This window comes from Aegilops tauschii, chromosome 2, assembly GCF_002575655.3.
Source record: "Aegilops tauschii subsp. strangulata cultivar AL8/78 chromosome 2, Aet v6.0, whole genome shotgun sequence".
Lineage (NCBI taxonomy): Eukaryota > Viridiplantae > Streptophyta > Magnoliopsida > Poales > Poaceae > Aegilops > Aegilops tauschii.
In genome coordinates, this window is record NC_053036.3 from 84,609,413 (window position 1) to 84,633,785 (window position 24,373).

A 24,373-nucleotide genomic window follows, 5' to 3' on the forward strand; every position below is an offset into this window, starting at 1 on the left:
TGGCAGCCGGAAGGTGGCCTTGGAGTGTGAGGAAGGCGATGCGGCTTATGCAGAATCTGTTTGTGCAACAGAGGAGTTGAAATTTTACAAGGACAATGTCGACCCAACAGATATGACTTCTCTGAAAAAGCCGACTACGGAGCATGAGCCGGCAATGAAATTTAAGTCGGCTGATGAGACTAGACTTGTTGATTTTGTTCCAGGTGACTCATCTCAGCAGTTTAGCATCAGTGCCAATTTGGATCCGAAATAGGAAAGCGCGCTCATCGAGTTCATCCGTGAGAACAGGGACATCTTTGCATGGAAGCCTTCTGACATGCCAGGTGTACCTAGAGAACTCGCTGAGCACACTCTCAATGTTGATCCGAAATTTAAGCCGGTCAGGCAATTCCTTCGGCGGTTTAATGAAGAGAGGCGGAAAGCCATTGGTGAAGAGGTGGCCCGGCTCTTGGCGGCCGGGTTTATTGTTGAAGTCTTTCACCCCGAGTGGTTAGCTAACCCGGTGCTCGTGCTCAAGAAGAATGGCACCTGGCGGATGTGTGTGGACTACACGGACTTAAACAAAGCATGTCCGGCTGATCCTTTTGCCCTTCCCCGTATTGATCAAATCATTGATGCTATGGCGGGTTGCGAGCGCTTAAGTTTCTTGGATGCTTATTCTGGATACCATCAGATTAAAATGGCAGTTAAGGACCAGGAGAAGACGGCATTCATCACTCCCTTTGGAGCCTTCTGTTATGTGTCTATGCCTTTTGGACTCAAGAGTGCACAGGCGACTTATCAGCGTTGCGTGCAGAACTGTCTTCATAACCAGATTGGGCGCAATGTTCATGCCTATGTGGATGATATTGTGGTTAAGTCCAGGGAGAAGGAAACCTTGATAGATGATCTGAGGGAAACCTTTGATAATCTCCGGGTCTACAAAATGATGCTTAATCCGGCCAAGTGTGTTTTTGGTGTTCCTGCAGGCAAGCTCTTGGGTTTCTTGGTTTCTAACAGAGGCATTGAAGCTAACCCGAAGAAGATCAAGGCAATCACCTCTCTGGCTAAGCCGGCGTGTATAAATGACGTCCAGCGCCTGGCGGGTCGTATTGCTGCTTTAAGCCGGTTTATAAGCCATTTGGGTGAGAAGGCCATGCCATTGTACCAGTTGATGAAGAAAACTGATGACTTTGTCTGGAATGATGCTGCTAATACTGCTTTTGAGGATTTGAAGAGACAGCTGGCAGAGCCCCCAGTCCTCGCTGCTCCGGTTGACAAGGAGCCTTTATTGCTGTATGTAGCTGCTAACACACGGGCTGTCAGTGTGGCTGTGGTGGTGGAGCGCAAGGAAGAGGGTAAGGAGCATCCGGTTCAGCGGCCGGTTTATTACGTCAGCGAAGTGCTCATCGAGTCCAAACAGCGGTATCCACATTGGCAGAAGCTTGTTTATGGTGTGTTCATGGCAAGCCGGAAGCTTAAGCATTATTTCCAGGGTCACCCTATCACTGTGGTTAGTTCTGCTCCCCTTGGAGATATCATCCAAAACAAAGAAGCCACAGGGAGAGTGGCTAAGTGGGCTATAGAGCTCGGGCCTCATGGTCTAAAATACGTACGATGCACTGCTGTTAAATCTCAAGCTTTGGTGGATTTCATCAACGATTGGACAGAGCTACAAGTGCCCGAGGAAAAGCCGGATAATACATATTGGAGTATTCACTTCGATGGGTCCAGGCAATTGGAGGGCTCGGGGGCTGGAGTTGTATTGGCTTCCCCTAAAGGTGACAAGTTCCATTATGTGCTACGGTTGATGTTTCCTTGCACTAACAATGCGGCTGAGTACGAGGCCTTGCTCCATGGTCTTCGGATAGCTAAGGAGATGAGCTTGAGCCGGGTAAGGTGCTTCGGCGACTCAGACTTAGTGGCTCAACAAGTGTCAGGCAAGTGGGATTCTAAGGACCCTCTCATGGCGGCTTATCGCCGTGAAGTTGATGCCATTGCTGGACACTTTCAGGGTTACCAAGTAGAGCACATCGATCGCAGGAAGAACGAGGCGGCTGATGCATTAAGCCAGCTGGGCTCTCAGCGAAAACCGGTGCCGCCTAATACTTTCCTGGACATCTTGCATAACCCTTCCGTTAAGGTACCTACAGAGGAAGACTTGGCTGTCCCTGACCCGGAGGCATAGTTGGTGGCGGCTCTCCACGTCACCCCGGACTGGACGGTGCCATACTTGGCTTACATGACCCGGGGAGATTTGCCTGAGGATGAAACTTTGGCCAGACAAATAACCCGGCGGTCTAAGTCAATGGTTGTCATCAATGGTGAGCTGCACCACCGTAGTGTTACGGGAGTGATCCAGCGTTGTGTTTCCCCTGAAGAGGGTCAAGAAATCTTACGTGAGATTCACGAAGGAGATTGTGGCCATCATGCTGGCTCAAAATCTCTTGTGGCCAAGGCTTTTCGTCATGGTTTTTATTGGCTGACGGCTCATGCTGACGCGGAGGACTTGGTTAGTAAATGTGATGGTTGCCAGAGGTTCTCGCGACGGGCTCATGTGCCGGCTCAGGAGCTGAGGATGATACCAATCACTTGGCCATTTGCGGTTTGGGGGCTTGATATGGTTCGGCCTTTTAAAAGGTCCAAGGACAAGAAGACCCACCTCTTGGTGGCAGTTAACAAGTTCACAAAGTGGGTTGAAGCAGAGCCAGTTAGCAAGTGTGACGCAGCCACGACGGTTCAGTTCATGAAAAGGGTGATATTTCGCTTTGGCTTTCCACACAGCATTATAACTGACAATGGCACCAATCTATCTAAGGGCGCTATGGAGGAGTTTTGTCAACGAGAGCATATTCGACTTGATGTTTCATCAGTAGCTCATCCTCAATCCAATGGTCAAGCTGAGAGAGCTAATCAGGAGATCTTGAAGGGCATTAAGCCCCGGCTTTTGGTCCCTTTGCAACGGACGCCGGGTTGTTGGGTGGAGGAGCTACCCTCCGTGTTATGGAGCATCAATACTACTCCTAACAGGTCTACGGGTTACACGCCTTTCTTCATGGTTTATGGAGCGGAAGCAGTCCTCCCCAGTGACATCCGTCATGACTCGCCTCGAGTGGCGGCTTATGTTGAGGCGGATAATGAACAGGCGCGCCAAGATGCTCTTGACTTGTTGGACGAACAGCGTGACGTGGCAGCTGCTCGCTCAGCAATTTACCAACAAGACTTGCACCGTTATCACAGTCGCCGGGTTAGATCCCGGGTCTTCCAGGAAGGTGATCTGGTGCTCCGGCTCATCCAGGATCAAACAGATGCACACAAGCTATCCCCGCCTTGGGAAGGGCCCTTTGTGGTCAGCAAGAACTTGCACAACGGGTCATATTACCTTATTGACGTTCGGGAGCATAAGGATTCACGAAAGTCGGAGGAAGAGACCCGTCGGCCGTGGAACATAGCTCAACTTCGGCCTTATTACACTTGAGCCACCGGCTCTCATAATGTACATATTTCTATAGCCATGTATATATTATGATAAGCAATAAAGCAGGACCTCTGTCTTTTTTTCTCCTCCAAAGGTAAATGTGTTGTTTCCATTACAAGATCACATGGTAACTTATAGGTGGTTCCGGCTTATGATCGTATTCGAATCTAGCCGTACGCAATATAGTCACTTGGGGGCTTCCTGTTCAAACATAGGTCGTATTCGAACCAAAGAGAACATAGCTGTCGATACCCATTTGATTGGCAAAGTGCCGAGCTCATTGGGGAGTTTTCTTTGATCATATTTGAATCATAGCTCAACCCCCTTTGGGAACCGACGTGGATCGTATTCGAATCAGCGTCGTTAAACAACTCTTAAGGTCATTTGGGGGCTTCCTGTTCAAACATGGGTCGTATTCGAACCAAAGAGAACATAGCTGTCGGTACCCTCTTGATCGGCATCGCCAAACCCACTGGGGGCTATATGATCGCATTCGAATCTTAGCTTAACCCCTTTGGGATGGGTCTCTGGTCGTATTCGAACCGGAAGCCCCTAAGTTTTGATTTTCTGATTTACAACAAGTTCTTCTGGTTGTATCAACAGTGTACACGGCGGTTCTTATTCCGCCGGCTTAACTTTGATTCACAGTGCTAGTCACACACAATCAGCATTATCAAGACTGGTAAACCGAAGTTGAGGTACCAACCTTATTATCCGGGTTATATAAACCGGAAGTGTACTTGAAGGCCTGTAAGTATGTTATTACGGTTATATCAAGGACATAATTGAGGACCAGTCTTTGGTGACTTAGATTCGTATTCCGGGTTATATGTATGAGACTATGATTCTCAGTGCGGTAAGCCACCTAGAGACTTGTGACTTGTTTTTCTATGCAGGATAGTTAAAGACAGCTATTTGAGCTTAAGGAAAATGAATGATCAATTATGACCCGGAAGAATATAAGGAAGCAACTTCAATGGAATTAAGCATTCAACACGTGCATGATGGCACGACAAAGTTAAAATGTTGGTCCTATTCTATTACAAGACTCCCCGAGTCCAAAAGGGTGAAGCATTGTTTAACAAGCCGCCTAAAGAGTCAAGATGCTTGCCGGGTCGAAGCTTCCGGCTCATCCCTCTCCGCTCCTCCGGCTGTTCCCAAGACCTGGAAGGTTGACGATTTCCAGTCAATGCCGCTCAAAGCTTCAAATTGAGCTTCCTCGTCAATTAACCCGGCCGGGCCAATTTCCGGGGCAAAGGTGTGCTTACGAGTCGGCGGGACTAAGCTGATGGCTTCATAACGCGGAGTGGGGATCCTCTGATTCTCTGCGTCGTAGCCTGGCTGGTACTTGGTCAGATCGGTGTCATTCCCAATCAGGGTGGCCACCGGGCGCACGATCTTCACACAGGCAGCAAAGTCCTTTTGGTCGAAGGGGGTGCCGTCTTCCTTCAAGCTGGGGTAACCAAGTGCAATGTTAGCCGGGTCTAGCTCTGGAAGGAAAGCCTTGGCCCGGCTCAGAGCAGCTATGGCTCCGGCTCTTGCAGAAGCTCGCCGCAGCTCTTGAAAACGCTGAGGAAGAACGGCAAGCCAGCGAAGCACGTCTGCCAGGTGAGTCGGAACCTCATTGGATAGGGCCACCACGGCCAAGGCGCGCTGTGACCCGGTGTAGAGCTGCTCCACCAGAGTGTACACGGCCTTCAACTTGGTCAGCACATTTTGATTGAGGTTGGCGCTTCTGGGACCTGTTTAACAAAGTAAGATAAGCCGCTGGCAATGATGGGAGTTATGAGACATAAAGACTATAAACTTGTCGAGAGCCGGGGGAATGACTTACCGAAGATTGCGGCGACCATCTGTGACACGTGGCGCTTTGAGCCGGAGAGTTCGGCGGTTCTCTCTGTCAGAGTCTTCTCCGCCTGTTCGGCCCGGCTTACAAGAGCAGCTTTCTCTTCAACCCAAGTTTTCCTTTCAGCCTCAAACTTCTTCTTCAGCTTCTCTTGAGCAGCAATACTGGACTCAAATTTGGCGTTGGCCTTCCGGGTCTCAGTTTCCTGAGTCTTCAGGCAGTTCTTCAGCTCAGAGATATCAGCCTCAAATTTTTTGCAAGCAGCCTGCACAATTTCCGGGTTATAGTATGAACAATTATTATGTGATTTTAAAGTCCCAAGCACTTTCCAAGCAAAGACACTTGGCACTTGGGGGCTAATGCATGTCAAAAGTTTCTATCTACAAATTACCGGTTCATGGAAGTAAGCCGGACATTAAGTCTACAACATATTCTATCATAAGTTGTAGACTTGGGGGCTAGTATGGTAAAGATGATTATGCAGTAAGCAATAGAGTGGTACCTCAGACTTCTGATGTATCTGCTTCACCATGTCAATCTCCAAATCCCGGCTGCTGTGCACTTGATTGACATAGCCGGAGATGATCTCTCCAATGCTCAGGTTGGCGTAGTTGGTGATGTCCAGCTTGGCCCGGTGGCGCTCTAGCAACTCTTCCATCGCAGAGCACTTAGCCAGCGCAGTGGGTCTCCCCGGCTCGACAAACTCCGTCCGGGTGATTACCACGTCCGGGTCATCGGCCGGCTGAGCCGGGCTGGAGATGTCCGGGTTGGTGGAAGTCTCCATGGCTGGCTCGTCGGTTGGAGTGGTAGCTTCAGGAGCAGAGGCAGCTGGCGGCTCTTGAGCTGAAAACTCCGGCTCAGGCAAGACCGGCTCTTCGACCGGTTTATTCTTATTCGCCCTCTTGTTGAGCTTTGCCTGGGCACTGAAAGGACAAAAGGTTAGTACAAAAGTGTGAGTAAAGATAAGCACAACAAGAGATGATCATCATTACCCGGGTACGGTCTTGAAAGCCGGCAGATTCGATTGCATAGAGTCGCCAGAGGAAGGCGAAGTTTCCTGATAATTTGAATCAGAAGAATTGAGCGGTTGACGTATAATGCCCGCCAAAGGATGAAAAGGATATAAGTCGGAGATAACCTCGGTCCGGCGCTTCCTTGACGCTTCAGGTAAGCCGGAGGAGAGGTCTGCATCCTTGTTGGTCCGGGTGTGCCGCCGGCTCTCATGAATCTGTTGCTTCAAAAGAAATTGAGGATCTTGATAAGCTAAAGGATGTGAAAATCTTACTTTCCGGGTTACTCTTCGGACTTTCAGCCTTGGCAAGGGCTCCGAGTCGGAGGAAAGTGTCATTACCTCTTCAGTCACCGGGTTACTTGCTCCGGTGTCATCCTGCTGATGATCAGTATCAATAAGGTGGATAGGAATAAACAAGAAACAAGACAAGAGCTTACAGATTCAGGGGTTACCTCTGACTCGGAGATGTCACTTAGTTGAAGCAGCTCTGAGGCAATAGGCCTGCTTCCTTTCTTGCGGGGAGCGGCTCTCCTGGCGGCTTTCTTAGCCTTTCTGGCTTTTTTAGCCGCCTCATGGTCGTACTTGACCTTCCAGAATTTATCATCAGCCTGAAAAATGCAATGAAGACTTCTTAAGGTTCAGATGAAAACTATCTAAGGAGAAAATAAGATGTTCAGATCAGTGGCTTACCGCTAGGGCCGGGTTAGTCTTGCAGAAGGGGCTTAAGCCGGTCCTCCCGCAGTCTGTCAAGCTCTCATTCAAGAGGGCCTTGGTCATGTCGTCAACAACGTCTTCAGGTAGATCGTTGCGGCTGTGTCGCAGAGGGTCATCTTTCCGGCCCGTGTAATCACACATTAAGCCGGGGCGGCGGCTTAAGGGGATCACCCGCCACGAGATCCAGACCCGGACCAGATCAATGCCGTTGAGGCCATTTCCCAGGAGAGCCTTAATTTTGTTGATGGTGGGGATCAGAGGTTGACGCTCGGCTTGAGTTAGCTTATCTGGCAGGGAGTGATTTGGCTCCAGACGCTGGGCACGAAAGCCGGGCAGAGGGCTCTCGTAGCCGGTGAAGTATCCTGGCAATAGAACCACGTCTGGTTCCAATCCTTCGGATGGCTTGGCGGCTCAGCATAAGGAAAGAGGCAGTCTCTCCGGCGTTGAATGGAGATTCCACCAAGTTCCAGGCTCGGCCCGTTGGCGCACTCATTCTGGCGGTTCAGATAAAAGAGCTCTCTAAAGAGCAACAGGCTGGGCTCTTCTCCAAGATAGACTTCGCAGAATACTTGGAAGTTACATATATTTGACACGGAGTTGGGTCCTATGTCTTGTGGCCGCAGGTCAAAGAAATTCAGCACATCTCTAAAGAATTTTGAGCCGGGCGGTGCGAAGCCCCGGCTCATCTGATCCGCAAATATCACCACCTCCCCATCCCTTGGTTGCGGTCTCTCCTCCGAAGGGTCAGGGGCACGATAAGACATGATCTCTTTCTTGGGCAAGTGACCCGTCTTTACGAAATCAGCTAAGGTATCGTCGGTGACATTGGACCTCATCCAGTTGCATGTGATGGGTGCCTTGGGAGCTTTGGGAGGCATTGTGGAAGATGAAGCCTATGACAAAGGGAAAATGTCCGGTTCAATTATAAGCCGGCAGACGTCTACAGTTTAATAGTCAATGGTGGCTTATGAGAGGGGCCTAATGACATATGGTTAAGTGCATCGGGTTATATAAGCCGCTGCAGGTATCGTGAGTAATTCAAATTGTCTACAGCTTTATCATAAAGGAGCCGGAAGATTTTACGGCGCGTGGTTTCTTTTGAGCCGGAAAATTTTACGGCGCGTGGCTTCTTTTAAGCTGGAAATGTAAGCCGTCATAACTCAGCAGATGCAATTTTTCACTAAGTGTGGTGAAAACAAGTTTCACAAATCGCAGTAATTATTTTGGATCAAAACAGTCGGCTAAAGAGAAAATTTTCTAGACCTAAAACTGACGCGGAGGAAGTTCATGGATTCAGAGTGGGATCTTATTTCACACAAAGGGGATCTACTAATGTCAAAATGGATGAGCAACAACTACCGCAGGGGTTCTGTGCTAATCTTAGATCGAAACATGACCATAGTGGCAGAACTACAGGGAACTTGCGAAGAACTTGCGAAGAACAGCAAAGAACGGCGAAGAACAGTGGAACCCTAATGTGGATCTACGGTGGAGAGGTGTAGGGACTTACAGGTGCGGAGTTACGGCGGAGATCCGTCGCGTTTCTCTGGTCACGTCAGGGTGATGCAGCGGCCTGAGTTGGTGAAGATGAAGAAACCCGCGGCGGCGGCGGCGGAGCTCGGGCGGCAGCACAGTGGCGAGAGGAGGAAGAAGATGGAGGCGACGAGTGGCACGAGGCTCATGGGCCGGGCTATTTATTAGGTGAGGTTCATAAGTGGGCGCGAGAAACGAGGAGGCCACGGCGCGGTTATCTCACCATAAAAACGCCTCAATTTTCGGGACGGCAATTAAGGATAAGATCCGTTGCGGATATGGTGGAGTAAAAAATGGACTTAATGGAGGATGACGTCACGGCGGGTCACCGAGAATCCAGAAGATGATGTCATGGCGGGTTATAACCTTCACACGGCCATAAGCCGGAAGATTTTTTCTCTCAGAAGAATTGAAGATTGACATGAACCGGTTCAAATCAATCTGGGGCCTAATGTTGAGGATATAAACCTTAGAGTCACCCGCCAGGAGGGGCCGGGTTACTCATAATGGTCATCGCGTGAAGCCCGGCGCCAAGCTTGAAGACGGCGGGCCAAAGATGGGCTTAAGACCCGGAGATGGCTTAAGGCCCGTAGTTGCAACCGCCGTTATGGTAGAACTTGTAGTGTAAGGCAAGAATAGTTGAGAGTCCGAGCCGGACACTCTTATGAGCCGGCCGGGACTCTGAGAGCTGCTGGGCGTCAACCTCTCTATATAAAGGGACGACCCGACGGCGGTTTAGGGACGAGTAAGATCTCATCGAGAGCCAGGCATAGCAATCAAGCTCCCTGGTCATCGAAACCATAATCAATACCACCTCAACTGGACGTAGGCTTTTACCTTCACCGTAAGGGGCCGAACCAGTATAACCCTCGTGTTCCTTGTCTCGTTTAACCCCTTTAAGCTTCCTAGCTACGATGGCTCCACGACTAAGTCCTAGCTCGAGGACATCTGCCGTGACAATTCCACGACAATTATTCCAGCCCAGCCCCTCCGCGCTGCTAGACAGTATGCAGACAACTGCGGCGGGCGCTTCTTCTTCGGCTGGGAGAGGTCGGGGGAGGACGAAGAATCCTGCTAGAGGTGGACGTCGCAGCGGGAGAGGTAGGAAGGCTGTTACGCCTTCCTCGCCGCCACCCTCAGCTGATTCGCCCGACCACAGGAGTGCTCCGTCTGACGTGGACCCGTCTCGGACTCCGGTCCATGAGCCTCCGGTCGCTGATCCTCCCCCCACCAGACTCGGGTCGCCGATCCTTCGCCCCACGTGAGTCTGGTCCCAGAGTCTTTGTCTCAGAAGACTCCGGTCACGGGGTCTTCGTCCCAGAAGACTCCGGTCACGGGGTCTTCGTCCCAGAAGACTCCGGTCACAGGGTCTTTGGGCCACGAGACTCCGGAGGCTAGTGGCCCGGAGGATGGTAGCGAGGACACCTTTTCAGATGATAGCTACATCGACGACGAGCTGGTTGAGAAGGGAAAGAAGGTCTACAAGCGTGGCTGTACAAAGCTCCCGCCCGTGCCGACGACCCCTGACTAGAGAAGGTTGATTGCGCCTAAAGGGTTGAAGTAAGTGCATTTACTATTTTTTAACCTTTTGCCTTCATGTTCCTTGAAATTAATATCAAATGCGTTGGCCTTGTCATACTGCAGGGGCTGGGTACGCCTCCGTGGTGCCCGTAGGCCCAACCAGGTCCTTGGTGTGCTTTGCCGGCAGCACTTCCCTGGGTGGGTCACGTTGACCGGTGAGGGTCAGGTTCCACAGCTAGCACTGACCTGGGAGCTGTAGTCGGTTGCCCCGGCCCCGCTGGAGGAGAGGGTGGACGGTGTCTTGTGCGAGACGGCGGCCGACATTGTGTTCCGTCGGTTTTGGGTAATTTCTCCTTTACGGAATTAAAAATCAACACTACCTAGTGATTGTACTAATCAGTGTTGTCTTGTTTGATTGCAGACCTTCTACAGGGTTTCAGAGGGAGAGCAGGAAGCCGCGTGTATGGTTGTCGAAAACGAGAGCAAGCGCCTACTTTAGAACTTAAGGCACAAGGCTCGGGTGCAGGCCGTTCGAGAGTACTACGCCTCGAAGGGTATTAGGAGGGGCAAGCAGAAGTGTCGCGGCAAGTTTCTGAGTAAGGAGAAGTACATGCAGGTAATTACCTATTCTTAAGGCCTTGAACTTAGTTTTCTTGATTTGATTCGTAGGCGTAGCGCTGAAATTTCTCTTGACTCACTTAGGTGCCCCCGAGATGGTGTGTGGATAAGATGGAGTGTTGGGAGGCATTGGTGGATGCGTGGTGCTCTACCCAATGGAAAGTCGAACACCAAAGGGCCAAGGATAAGCGCGACCAAATGGAAGGTGTGCCACACCATCAAGGGAGCTCCAACCTGTTTGAGTACGGGGATAACTGGGTATGTGGTTTGCTACATGATTCATGCAATTAATTCTTCATGCTAGCATTTATCCCTTCCAAAATGACTTAATTAATATGCTTAGTTAGTTAAAAAATGGCATAACTACCTTGGATAGTTCATTTATGACATATTTTGCTCTAAAATGACATGATAACCTTAGATAGCTCTATAAAATGACTTAATATGCTATAGTTAGCTCTAAAATGACATAATAACCTTGGATAGCTCAATAATGACATAATTAGCATACTTTGGTCAAAAATGGCATAATAATCTTGGTTACCTCGAAAATGACCTAAACTTAGCTTATTTTCCTCGAAAATGACATAATAACCTTTCTTAGATCCAAAATGACCTATTTACATAGCAATATCATTCTTCATGCTAGCTTGAGCCCTTAACTAATATTTTGTTCCTCTCTCTCAGGCGCACCACCACAAGAAGCCTGTGCCAGGTCTGTTCGGCCTCTATGGCATGGCCCATATGGCCCCGTACAAGAAGGCCAAGCCATTCACGGAGTCTGACCTAGATGATCCAGAGAGCTTCACCAACAAGACCTCACCACAAGCTTGTGAAGTACAGACACGAGGGGAAGGCGAGGAAAGGGGATGACTTTAACCCGAGCCAGGATCCTTTTGATACAGAGCTAGTGATGATATCTGGTGGCGGGAGGTCCCATGGCTCTCTAGCCATTGGTGATGGACTGATATGTTGTCCTAAGACTCTCCCGCAGATCAAGAAGCGCCTGAGTAGCTCTGATCCTGAGATAACGCCTCGTGCACGGCCCGCGGAGATCGCCATGGCGGTTAGTTATACGGACTCTCTCACCTTTCCTCCATTACATTGTGTGTGCGCCCATCGATGATTACAATGCTAATAAGGAGTGGTGTGTTGCATGCTATTGTTGAGAAAGAGAGATTGAAGACGAAGGATCTTGTGGAGGAGGCAAAAAGGGAGGCGGCGGAGAGGGAGAGGGAGATGGAGGAGAGGACGGCTAAGCTGTTGGAGGAGGAGAGGAACCGGAATGACAGCGCTAACCGGGCCCTATACGAGCTCATCGTGGTACGTTTCTCGTGCATATTAGCCCAATCATGCACGTAATGTTTGCATTACTATCTAATATGACTGACTCGTGAGAACCAAATGTGCAGACCATGTGCGAGAAAAATGGTCAGGCCCCTCCGCCGATGCCCCAGATTGCTCCGGCGACCACGGTGAGTTTGATTTGAATGGTCGTTGCTTACTACTATTCACATTTCAGTTTGCGAACTTGCTAACGAGACATTATTGGAAATGATCTTTGGTGCAGCATGGCTCCCGACAAGCATCGACCACTCCTTCTGCCAATGCCGGAACCCCGAACGGTCCTTCACCTCCGTCTGGCACCGGCGCAGCCCCGACCATTCCTTTCTTATTTAGCATGTTTAGTCCATTTATGACATAATTTAGCCTATTTAGTCCACAAATGACACAATAAGATGAAGAAAATCAAGGAAGAGGAAGGAAAGAAGGAATAGGAAGAACAGAAGAAGAAGAAGAAGAAGAAGAAGAAGAAGAAGAAGGAGAAGAAGAAGATGACTAGAATGACTAGAAGAAGAAGAAGATCTTCTTCTTCTTCTTCTTCTAGTCTTCTTCTTCTTCTCCGAAATGAAGTTAGCTCTAAGTTATATCAAAAATGGCATAATTAGCTAGGTAAGCTCAAAAATGGCATTTTTCTTCTTATTTAGCCTATTTAGTCCATTTATGACATAATTTAGCTTATTTAGTCCACAAATGACATAATAAGATGAGGAAAATCAAGGAAGAGGAAGAAAAGAAGGAATAGGAAGAAAAGAAGAAGAAGAAGAAGAAGAAGAAGAAGAAGAAGAAAAGAAGAAGTTCTTCTTCTAGTCTTCTTCTTCTTCTTCTTCTAGTTTTCTTCTTCGTCTTCTTCTTCTTCTTCTCCAAAATGAAGTAAGCTCTAAGTTATATCTCATAATATGCTTAGTTAGGTCAAAAATGGCATAATTAGCTAAGTAAGCTCAAAAATGGCATTTTTCTTTTTATTTAGTCCATCTATGACATAATTTAGCCTATTTAGTCCACAAATGACATAATAAGATGAAGAAAATCCAGGAAGAGGAAGAAAATAAGGAATAGGAAGAAAAGAAGAAGAATAAAAAGAAGAAGAAGAAAAGAAGAAGAAGTTCTTCTTCTAGTCTTCTTCTTCTTCTTCTTCTTCTAGTTTTCTTGTTCTTCTCCAAAATGAAGTTAGCTCTAAGTTATATTAAAAATGGCATAATTAATATGCTTAGTTCACTCAAAAATGGCACAATTAGCTAGGTTAGCTCCATTTTACCTAAGTATGCTTACTTCTTCTTCTTCTTCTTCATTTTCTTCTTCTTCTTCTGATTCTAGTCTTCTTCTTCTAACTTTCTTGTTTCCCATTTTGCAGATTTAATTCACTATATGGAAGCTTGCATGGATGGAGTGCTCGTTTCCCTTTTCTTTTTTTTGATTGTATCGATGAAAAATGTGGAACTTGTTATATGGATGCATGGAACAATGTGTTGGATGAACATTGTGATGTTACTATAATATGTATGGATGGAACTCTGTTTCTTATTATGTATGTATGTTGTCATGGATGGATCTATGTGTTGGATACATCATATGTCTGCTATGCATGTGAAAAAAAAATATGTATATCTGTGTGTGAATTCCTGTGAAATTAAATGGATTCAAATAAAAACAGGGGATATGTAGCCTGTTTGCCGTCCGCTAGCAGACGTCAAAGAGCTTCGCCGTCTGCTAGCAGACGACAAAGAGGACACGTGGCAGCTACCTGTAAAACCTGGGAACACTGGCTGCCTATTTGGTCACTTTGCCGTCTGCCAGCGGACGACAAAGATTCAAATCACTTTGCCGTCTGCCAGCGGATGGCAAAGATTCAAATCACTTTGCCGTCTGCTAGCGGACGGCATAGCTGGCCACGTGGCAGCTTCTCAGTACTGCCTAGCTGAGCTCTTTGCCGTCTGTGAGCGGACGACAAAGAGCTTTGACGCTTTGCCGTCCGCTGGCAGACGGCAAAGAGCGCCGTTAACCCCCTAACGGCTCTCACGCCACCGCAGTGCCGTCCGTTGTCTTTGCCGTCTGCTGGCCTCGGATGGCGGACGGCAAAATCCTTTGCCGTCCGTTTCCAGGAAGCAGACGACAAAGAAGGCCTTTGCTGGCACGTGTTCAGACGGACAGTTTGCCGTCTGCTGGCGGACGGCAAAGAACTTTGCCGTCCGTGATCCATGCCTTTGCCGTCCGCCATGGCGGACGGCAAAGAAGCTGATTCCAGTAGTGACATGTTCCTATGACTATGAGATTATGCAACTCCCGTTTACCATAGGAACACTTTGTGTGCTACCAAACGTCACAACGTAACTGGGTGATTATAAAGGTGCTCTACAGGTGTCTCCGAAGGTACATGTTGAGTTGGCGTATTTCGAGATTAGGATTTATCACTCCGATTGTCGGAGAGGTATCTCTAGGCCCTCTCAGTAATGCACATCACTATAAGCCTTGCAAGCAATGTGACTAATGAGTTAGTTGCGGGATGATGCATTACGTAACGAGTAAAGAGACTTTCCAGTAACGAGATTGAACTAGGTATTGAGATACGGACGATCGAATCTCGGGCAAGTAACATACCGATGACAAAGGGAACAACGTATGTTGTTATGCGGTTTGACCGATAAAGATCTTCGTAGAATATGTGGGAACCAATATGAGCATCCAGGTTCGCTATTGGTTATTGACCGGAGACGTATATTGGACGGCTATATTCGGACACCGGAAGTGTTCCGGGTGGTTTCGGAGAAAACCGGAGTGCCGGAGGGGTTACCGGAACCCCCCGGGGAAGTATTGGGCCTTAGTGGGCCTAAGGGGAGATAGAGGGCAGCAACCCAGGAGGTGGCACGTCCCCTCCCATGAGGAGTCCGAATTGGACTAGGGGAGGGGGGCGCGGCCCCTCTTTCCCTCTCCCTCTCCCTCTCTTTCCTTCCCCCTTCCCTCTTCCTAGTTGGACTAGGAAAGGGGAGTCCTACTCCTACTAGGAGGAGGACTCCCCCCTCCTTGGCGCGCCCCAAGGGCCGGCCGACCTCCCCCTTGCTCCTTTATATACGGGGGCAGGGGGCACCTCTAGACACAACAATTGATCTCTTGATCTCTTAGCCATGATCGGTGCCCCCTCCACCATATTCCACCTCGATCATATCATAGCGGTGCTTAGGCGAAGCCCTGCGAAGGTAGCAACATCATCACCATCATCACGCCGTCGTGCTGACGGAACTCTCCCGTGAAGCTCTGCTGGATCGGAGTTCGCGAGACGTCATCGAGCTGAACGTGTGCTGAACTCGGAGGTGCGTACATTCGATACTTGGATCGGTCGGATCGTGAAGACGTACGACTACATCAACCGCGTTGTGCTAACGCTTCCGCTTTTGGTCTACGAGGGTACGTGGAAAACACTCTCCCCTCTCGTTGCTATGCATCACCATGATCTTGCGTGTGCGTAGGAATTTTTTGAAATTACTATGTTCCCCAACAGTGGTATCAGAGCCTAGTTTTATGCGTAGATGTTATATGCACGAGTAGAACACAAGTGAGTTATGGGCGATACAAGTCATACTGCTTACCAGCATGTCACACTTTGGTTCCGTGGTATTGTTGGATGAAGCGGCCCGGACCGACATTACACGTACGCTTACGCGAGACTAGTTCTACCGACGTTCTTTGACACAAGTGGCTGGCGGGTGTCAGTTTCTCCAACTTTAGTTGAACCGAGTGTGGCTACGCCCGGTCCTTGAGAAGGTTAAAACAACACTAACTTGACGAACTATCGTTGTTGTTTTGATGCGTAGGTAAGAACGGTTCTTGCTCAGGCCGTAGCAGCCATGTAAAACTTGCAACAACAAAGTAGTGGACGTATAACTTGTTTTTGCAGGGCATGCTGTGATGCGATATGGTCAAGGCATGATGCTATATTTTATTGCATGAGATGATCATGTTTTTGTAACCGAGTTATCGGCAACTAGCAGGAGACATATGGTTGTCGCTTTATTGTATGCAATGCAATCGCCCTGTAATTGCTTTACTTTATCACTAAGCGGTAGCGATAGTCATAGAAGCAATAGTTGGCGAGACGACAACGATGCTACGATGGAGATCAAGGTGTCGCGCCGGTGACGATGGTGATCATGACGGTGCTTCGGAGATGGAGATCACAAGCACAAGATGATGATGGCCATATCATATCACTTATATTGATTGCATGTGATGTTTATCCTTTATGCATCTTATTCTGCTTTGATTGACGGTAGCATTATAAGATGCTCTCTCACTTAATTTCAAGATAAAAGTGTTCTCCCTGAGTATGCACCGTTGCCAAAGTTCATCGTGCCGAGACACCACGTGATGATTGGGTGTGATAAGCTCTACGTTCATCTACAACGGGTGCAAGCCAGTTTTGCACACGCAGAATACTCGGGTTAAACTTGATGAGCCTAGCATATGCAGATATGGCTTCGGAACACTGAGACCGAAAGGTCGAGCGTGAATCATATAGTAGATATGATCAACATAGTGATGTTCACCATTGAAAACTACTCCATCTCACGTGATGATCGGACATGGTTTAGTTGATTTGGATCACGTGATCACTTAGATGATTAGAGGGATGTCTATCTAAGTGGGAGTTCTTAAGTAATATGATTAATTAAACTTAAATTTATCATGAACTTAGTGCCTGATAGTATTTTGCTTGTCTATGTTGATTGTAGATAGATGGCCCGTGCTGTTGTTCCGTTGAATTTTAATGCGTTCCTTGAAAAAGGAAAGTTGAAAGATGATGGTAGCAATTACACGGACTGGGTCCGTAACTTGAGGATTATCCTCATTGCTGCATAGAAGAATTACGTCCTGGAAGCACCGCTGGGTGCCAGGCCTGCTGCGGATGCAACTGACGACGTTAAGAACCTCTGGCAGAGCAAAGCTGATGACTACTCGATAGTTCAGTGTGCCATGCTTTACGGCTTAGAACTGGGACTTCAACGACGTTTTGAACGTCATGGAGCATATGAGATGTTCCAGGAGTTGAAGTTAATATTTCAAGCAAATGCCCGGATTGAGAGATATGAAGTCTCCAATAAGTTCTATAGCTGTAAGATAGAGGAGAATAGTTATGTCAGTGAACATATACTCAAAATGTCTGGGTATAACAATCACTTGATTCAACTGGGAGTTAATCTTCCGGATAATAGTGACATTGACAGAATTCTTCAATCACTGCCACCAAGCTACAAGAGCTTCGTGATGAACTATAATATGCAAGGGATGGATAAGACAATTCCCGAGCTCTTCGCAATGCTAAAGGCTGCGGAGGTAGAAATCAAGAAGGAGCATCAAGTGTTGATGGTCAACAAGACCACCAGTTTCAAGAAAAAGGGTAAAGGGAAGAAGAAGGGGAACTTCAAGAAGAACGGCAAACAAGTTTCTGCTCAGGAGAAGAAACCCAAGTCTGGACCTTAGCCTGAGACTGAGTACTTCTACTGCAAACATACTGGTCACTGGAAGCGGAACTGCCCCAAGTATTTGGCGGATAAGTAGGATGGCAAGGTGAACAAAGGTATATGTGATATACATGTTATTGATGTGTACCTTACTAGAGCTCGCAGTAGCACCTGGGTATTTGATACTGGTTCTGTTGCTAATATTTGCAACTCGAAATAGGGACTACGGATTAAGCAAAGACTGGCTAAGGACGAGGTGACGATGCGCGTGGGAAATGGTTCCAAAGTCAATGTGATCGCTCTCGGCATGCTACCTCTACATCTACCTTCGGCATTAGTTTTAGACCTAAATAAGTGTTATTTGGTGCCAGCGTTGAGCATGAACATTATATCTGGATCTTGTTTGATGCGAGACGGTTATTCATTTAAATCTGAGAATAATGGTTGTTCTATTTATATGAGTAATATCTTTTATGGTCATGCACCCTTGAAGAGTGGTCTATTTTTGTTGAATCTCGATAGTAGTGATACACATATTAATAATGTTGAAGCCAAAAGATGCAGAGTTGATAATGATAGCGCAACTTATTTGTGGCACTGCCGTTTGGGTCATATTGGTGTAAAGCGCATGAAGAAACTCCATACTGATGGACTTTTGGAATCACTTGATTATGAATCACTTGGTACTTGCGAACCATGCCTTATGGGCAAGATGACTAAAACGCCGTTCTCCGAAACAATGGAGCGAACAATAGATTTATTGGAAATCATACATACTGATGTATGTGGTCCGATGAATATTGAGGCTCGCGGCGGGTATCATTATTTTCTCACGTTCACAGATGATTTGAGCAGATATGGGTATATCTACTTAATGACACATAAGTCTGAAACATTTGAAAAGTTCAAAGAATTTCAGAGTGAAGTGGAAAATCATCGTAACAAGAAAAATAAAGTTTCTACGATATGATCGTGGAGGAGAATATTTGAGTTACGAGTTTGGTCTACATTTGAAACAATGCGGAATAGTTTCGCAACTCACGCCACCCGGAACACCACAGCGTAATGGTGTGTCCGAACGTCGTAATCGTACTTTACTAGATATGGTGCGATGTATGATGTCTCTTACTGATTTACCGCTATAGTTTTGGGGTTATGCTTTAGAGACGGCTGCATTCACGTTAAATAGGGCACCATCAAAATTCGTTGAGACGATGCCTTATGAACTATTGTTTGGCAAGAAACTAAAGTTGTCATTTCTTAAAGTTTGGGGCTGTGATGCTTATGTGAAAAAGCTTCAACCTGATAAGCTCGAACCCAAATCGGAGAAATGTGTCTTCATAAGATACCCAAAGGAAACTGTTGGGTACACCTTCTATCACAGATCCGAAGGAAGACATTCGTTGCTAAGAATGGATCCTTTCTAGAGAAGGAGTTTCTCTCAAAAGAAGTGAGTGGGAGGAAAGTATGATGAGGTAATTGTACCTGCTCCCTTATTGGATAGTAGTTCATCACAGAAACCGGTTCCTGTGACACCTACACCAATTAGTGAGGAAGCTAATGATATTGATCATGAAACTTCAGATCAAGTTACTACTGAACCTCGTAGGTCAACCAGAGTAAGATCCGCACCAGAGAGGTACGATAATCCTATTCTGGAGGTCATGTTACTTGACCAAGGCGAACCTACGAACTATGAAGAAGCGATGGTGAGCCCAGATTCCGCAAAATGGCTTGAGGCCATGAAATCTGAGATGGAATCCATGTATGAGAACAAAGTGTGGACTTTGGTTGACTTGCCCGATGATCGGCAAGCCATTGAGAATAAATGGATCTTCAAGAAGAAGACTGACGCTGACGGTAATGTTATTGTCTACAATGCTCGACTTGTTGCGAAAGGTTTTCGACAAGTTCAAGGAGTTGACTTCGATGAGACTTTCTCACCCGTAGCGATGCTTAAGTCTGTCCGAATCATGTTAGCAATTGCCGCATTTTATGATTATGAAATTTGGCAAATGGATGTCCAAACTGCATTCCTAAATGGATTTCTGGAAGAAGAGTTGTATATGATGCAACCAGAAGGTTTTGTCGATCCAAAGGGAGCTAACAAAGTGTGCAAGCTCCAGCGATCCATTTATGGACTGGTGCAAGCCTCTCAGAGTTGGAATAAACGTTTTGATAGTGTGATCAAAGCATATGGTTTTATACAGACTTCTGGAGAAGCCTGTATTTACAAGAAAGTGAGTGGGAGCTCTATAGCATTTCTAATTTTATATGTGGATGACATATTGCTGATTGGAAATGATATAGAAATTCTGGATAGCATAAAAGGATACTTGAATAAGAGTGTTTCAATGAAAGACCTCGGTGAAGCTGCATACATATTGGGCATCAAAATCTATAGAGATAGATCAAGACGCTTGATAGGACTTTAACAAAGCACATACCTTGACAAAGTTTTGAAAAAGTTCAAAATTGATCAAGCAAAGAAAGGGTTCTTGCCTGTGTTACAAGGTGTGAAGTTGAGTCAGACTCAATGCCCGACCACTGCAAAAGATATAGAGAAAATGAAAGATGTTCCCTATGCTTCAGCCATAGGCTCTATCATGTATGCAATGCTGTGTACCAGACCTGATGTGTGTCTCGCTATTAGGTTAGCAGGGAGGTACCAAAGTAATCCAGGAGTGGATCACTGGACAGCGGTCAAGAACATCCTGAAATACCTGAAAAGGACTAAGGATATGTTTCTCGTTTATGGAGGTGACAAAGAGCTCATCGTAAATGGTTACGTCGATGCAAGCTTTGACACTGATCCGGATGATTGTAAATCGCAAACTGGATACGTGTTTATATTGAGCGGTGTAGCTGTCAGTTGGTGCAGTTCTAAACAAAGCGTCGTGGCGGGATCTACATGTGAAGCAGAGTACATAGCTGCTTCGGAAGCAGCAAATGAAGGAGTCTGGATGAAGGAGTTCATATCCGATCTAGGTGTCATACCTAGTGCATCGGGTCCAGTGAAAATCTTTAGTGACAATACTGGTGCAATTGCCTTGGCAAAGGAATCCAGATTTCACAAGAGAACTGTCGGTGTACACAAAGAGGGGCACGCTTTTGTACCCCTTTACCCGTGCATGGGCAGTCAGAGCCGCGCCCACGGTCAGACCAAGCAGAACAGGGAGGTGAGCCAAGGTAAGACCGAAGCCCAAGATTATCAGAGCAACACTAAGGCCGAGACCACAAGGAGCAGAGGGACGAAGCAGGCTCCCCCGGCAAGACCCTTGCCGGGGCAGCCTCAGCAGCCCCCGCAAGACCCTTGTTGGGGCAGCCCGCCCCACACCAACAGAGCGAGCCACCCTTGAGCCCACGGTCCCCAACGCCATCATCCACGTGGGGCCAGGGCTCGGGAAGGCACCTCTGTGGTGGCACGCAGATCTTTGTGAAGACATATTCAAGATCAGATGAGGATTAGAAGACGATGATCCTCGGCAAGATCCTTGCCGAGGAAGGCCACCAGACCCCCGGCAAGGCCCTTGCCAGGGATGACAGCGCGCCACGACAAGACCCTTGTTGGGCCACACGGCAAGACCCTTGCCGGGCCACCCGGCAAGGCCCTCACCAAGGACGCCAGCAGGGCCACCGCCGGGCGCACGCCAACCAAGCTTCCACCGCCGTTCACATGCAGCTGCCAGCCCAACCAGCTGGGCGGGCACCTGCGTGGCAACATGCAGCCCCCAGGCCAACTCATGGAGCGCCTGCGTGGCGGCATGCAGATCTTCGTGAAGGCTCCACCACCGCGCCACCTCAGCTGCCTGCCTGCCTACATGGCGGCGCACGCATCGCTGGCCAAGGCGTGTGTCGAAACAAGGAGGAGCGGCGACGGACGGGACGGGCCTCGCCCCCGTCCCCGATAAAGCAGGGGGACACCTAAGCTACGCATTAAATGCGTCTTGTCGTGTAATACGGGCGATAAGCTCAGGGCACTGTACGCCTTTCCACCTCCTGTGTGCCACTGCAGCAGCCCCTTCCGACTATAACAGGAGGCCCATGGCATACTGGAGAGGGATTCGGCTCTTTCGAACCACGCACTGACCACAGCTATGGGGCACTCTTTGGTAGAAACTTTGGGGCACTCTTTGAAGTTCTATGTGTTGGTTGAATAGATGGATCTGAGATTGTGTGATGCATATCGTATAATCATACCCACGGATACTTGAGGTGACATTGGAGTATCTACATGACATTAGGGTTTTGGTTGATATGTGTCTTAAGGTGTTATTGTAGTACGAACTCTTGAATAGATCGATCCGAAAGAATAACTTTGAGGTGGTTTCGTACCCTACCATAATCTTTCGTTTGTTCTCTGCTATTAGTGAGTTTGGAGTGACTCTTTGTTGCATGTTGAGGGTTAGTTATATGATCCAATTATGTTATTATTGTTGAGAGAACTTGCACTAGTGAAAGTATGAACCCTAGGCCTTGTTTCCTAGCATTGCAATACCATTTACGCTCACTTTTATCATTAGTTACCTTGCTGTTTTTATAATTTCAGATTACAAATACCCATATCTACCATCCATATTGCACTTGTATCACCACCTCTTCGCCGAACTAGTGCACCTATACAATTTACCATTGTATTGGGTGTGTTGGGGACACAAGAGACTCTTTGTTATTTGGTTGCAGGGTTGCTTGAGAGAGACCATCTTCATCCTACGCCTTCCATGGATTGATAAACCTTAGGTCAGCCACTTGAGGGAAATTTGCTACTGTCTTACAAACCTCTGCACTTGGAGGCCCAACAACGTCTACAAGAAGAAGGTTGTGTAGTAGACATCAAGCTCATTTTTGGCGCCGTTGCCGGGGAGGTGAGTGCTTGAAGGTATATCTTTAGATCTTGCAATCAAATCTTTTAGTTTCTTGTTTTATCACTAGTTTAGTCTATAAAAGAAAACTACAAAAAAATGGAATTAAGGGTGCCTCATATGCTTCATCTTTTTGATGTCTTTCGTGAAAATAAGGATTTCGATAATTGTGCTCAAGTGCTAGAAGAAGAATGCATTAGAATGTTTGGCACAAAATATTTGAATGATGAGCATGACTGAAATGTTGTTAGTATGAATTCCTTGAATATCCATGATGCTAATGATATGCAAAGCCACAAGCTTGGGGAAGCTATGTTTGATGAAGATGATATTTTTTGTCCCCCAAGTTTTGATGAGCAAATTTACTATGATGAAAGCATGCCTCCTATCTATGATGATTATTGTGATGACACGTATGCTATAAAGAATAATGATAACCATGAAACTTGTCATCTTGGTCTTAATTTTCAATCACATGATAGTTATTTTGTTGAGTTTGCTCCCACTACTATTCATGAGAAGAATTTTGCTTATGTGGAGAGTAATAAAATTTATATGCTTGGGGATCATGAAAATAATGCTTTATGTGCTGGTTATATGGTTGAATTCATTCATAATGCTACTGAAAATTATTATGAGAGATGATCATATGCTTCTACATATTGCAATAATATCAAGTTTCCTCTCTATGTGTTGAAAATCTTGAAGATTTGCTTGTTTTGCCTTCATATGCTAATTGATTATTGTTCCCATAAGTTGTTTGCTTACAAAATCCCTATGCATAGGAAGTGGGTTAGACTTAAATGTGCTTGTCATATTCTTCATGATGCTCTCTTTATGTTTCAATTCTTATCTTTTAGGTGAGCATCATTGAAATCATCATGCCTAGCTAGGGGCATTAAACGTTAGCGCTTGTTGGGAGACAACCCAATATTTATCCCTACTGTTTTTGTGTGTTCACATGATTAAGCTACTCTAGTATTTATGTTTTATAGCTTTTGTTTCAATAAAGTGCCAAGTAGAACCTTTGGGAAGACTTGGGTGGAAGTTAATGTGATCTTGCTGTAAAAAACAGAAACTTTGCACTCACGAGTTTAGCTGTCATTTTTGTACAAAAGAGTGCTTTTAAGTTGATTATTTTTGCAGAAGATTAATAGACAAATTCCACAGGTCCGCCAGTTTATTTCAGAATTTTTGAAGTTCCAGAAGTATACGTTTGATACAGATTACTACAGACTGTTCTGTTTTTGACAGATTCTGTTTTCTATGTGTTGTTTGCTTATTTTGATGAATCTATGAGTAGTATCGGAGGGTATGAACCATAGAGAAGTTGGAATACAGTATATATTACACTAATATGAATTTAGAATGAGTTCACAATAGTACCTAAGTGGTGATTTATTTTCTTATACTAACGGAGCTTACGAGATTTTCTGTTGAGTTTTGTGTTGTGAAGTTTTCAAGTTTTGGGTAAAGACTCGAGGGACTATGGAATAAGGAGTGGCAAGAGCGTAAGCTTGGGGATGCCGAAGGCACCCCAAGGTAATATTCAAGGACAACCAAGAGCCTAACCTTGGGGATGCCCCGGAAGGCATCCCCTCTTTCATCTTCGTTCATCGGTAACTTTACTTGGAGCTACATTTTTATTCACCACATGATATGCGTTTTGGTTGGAGCGTCATTTTATTTTGCTAGGATTTGCTTGCTGTTATTTATAATAATGTTTTGCATCTTTATTTTCAATAAAAATGTCAAGGATAGCCTTTACCATGCTTATTTTGCAAGTATACATGTTGCTGTTTCAAAACAGAAAGTTTATCGCTGTTGCAAAAATTCCCTAGAAAAGCCAGAGTATGATAAAATGTTGAAACTTTTTGTATAATAATCTCTGATAAATTTTCTACAGTGCGGTAGAATTTCATAATGTTTGGAGTTAGGGAAGTATGATGAATCTTGCATTCTTTACAGACTGTACTATTTTGGCAGATTGCTGTTATGTTTGCATTGTTTGCA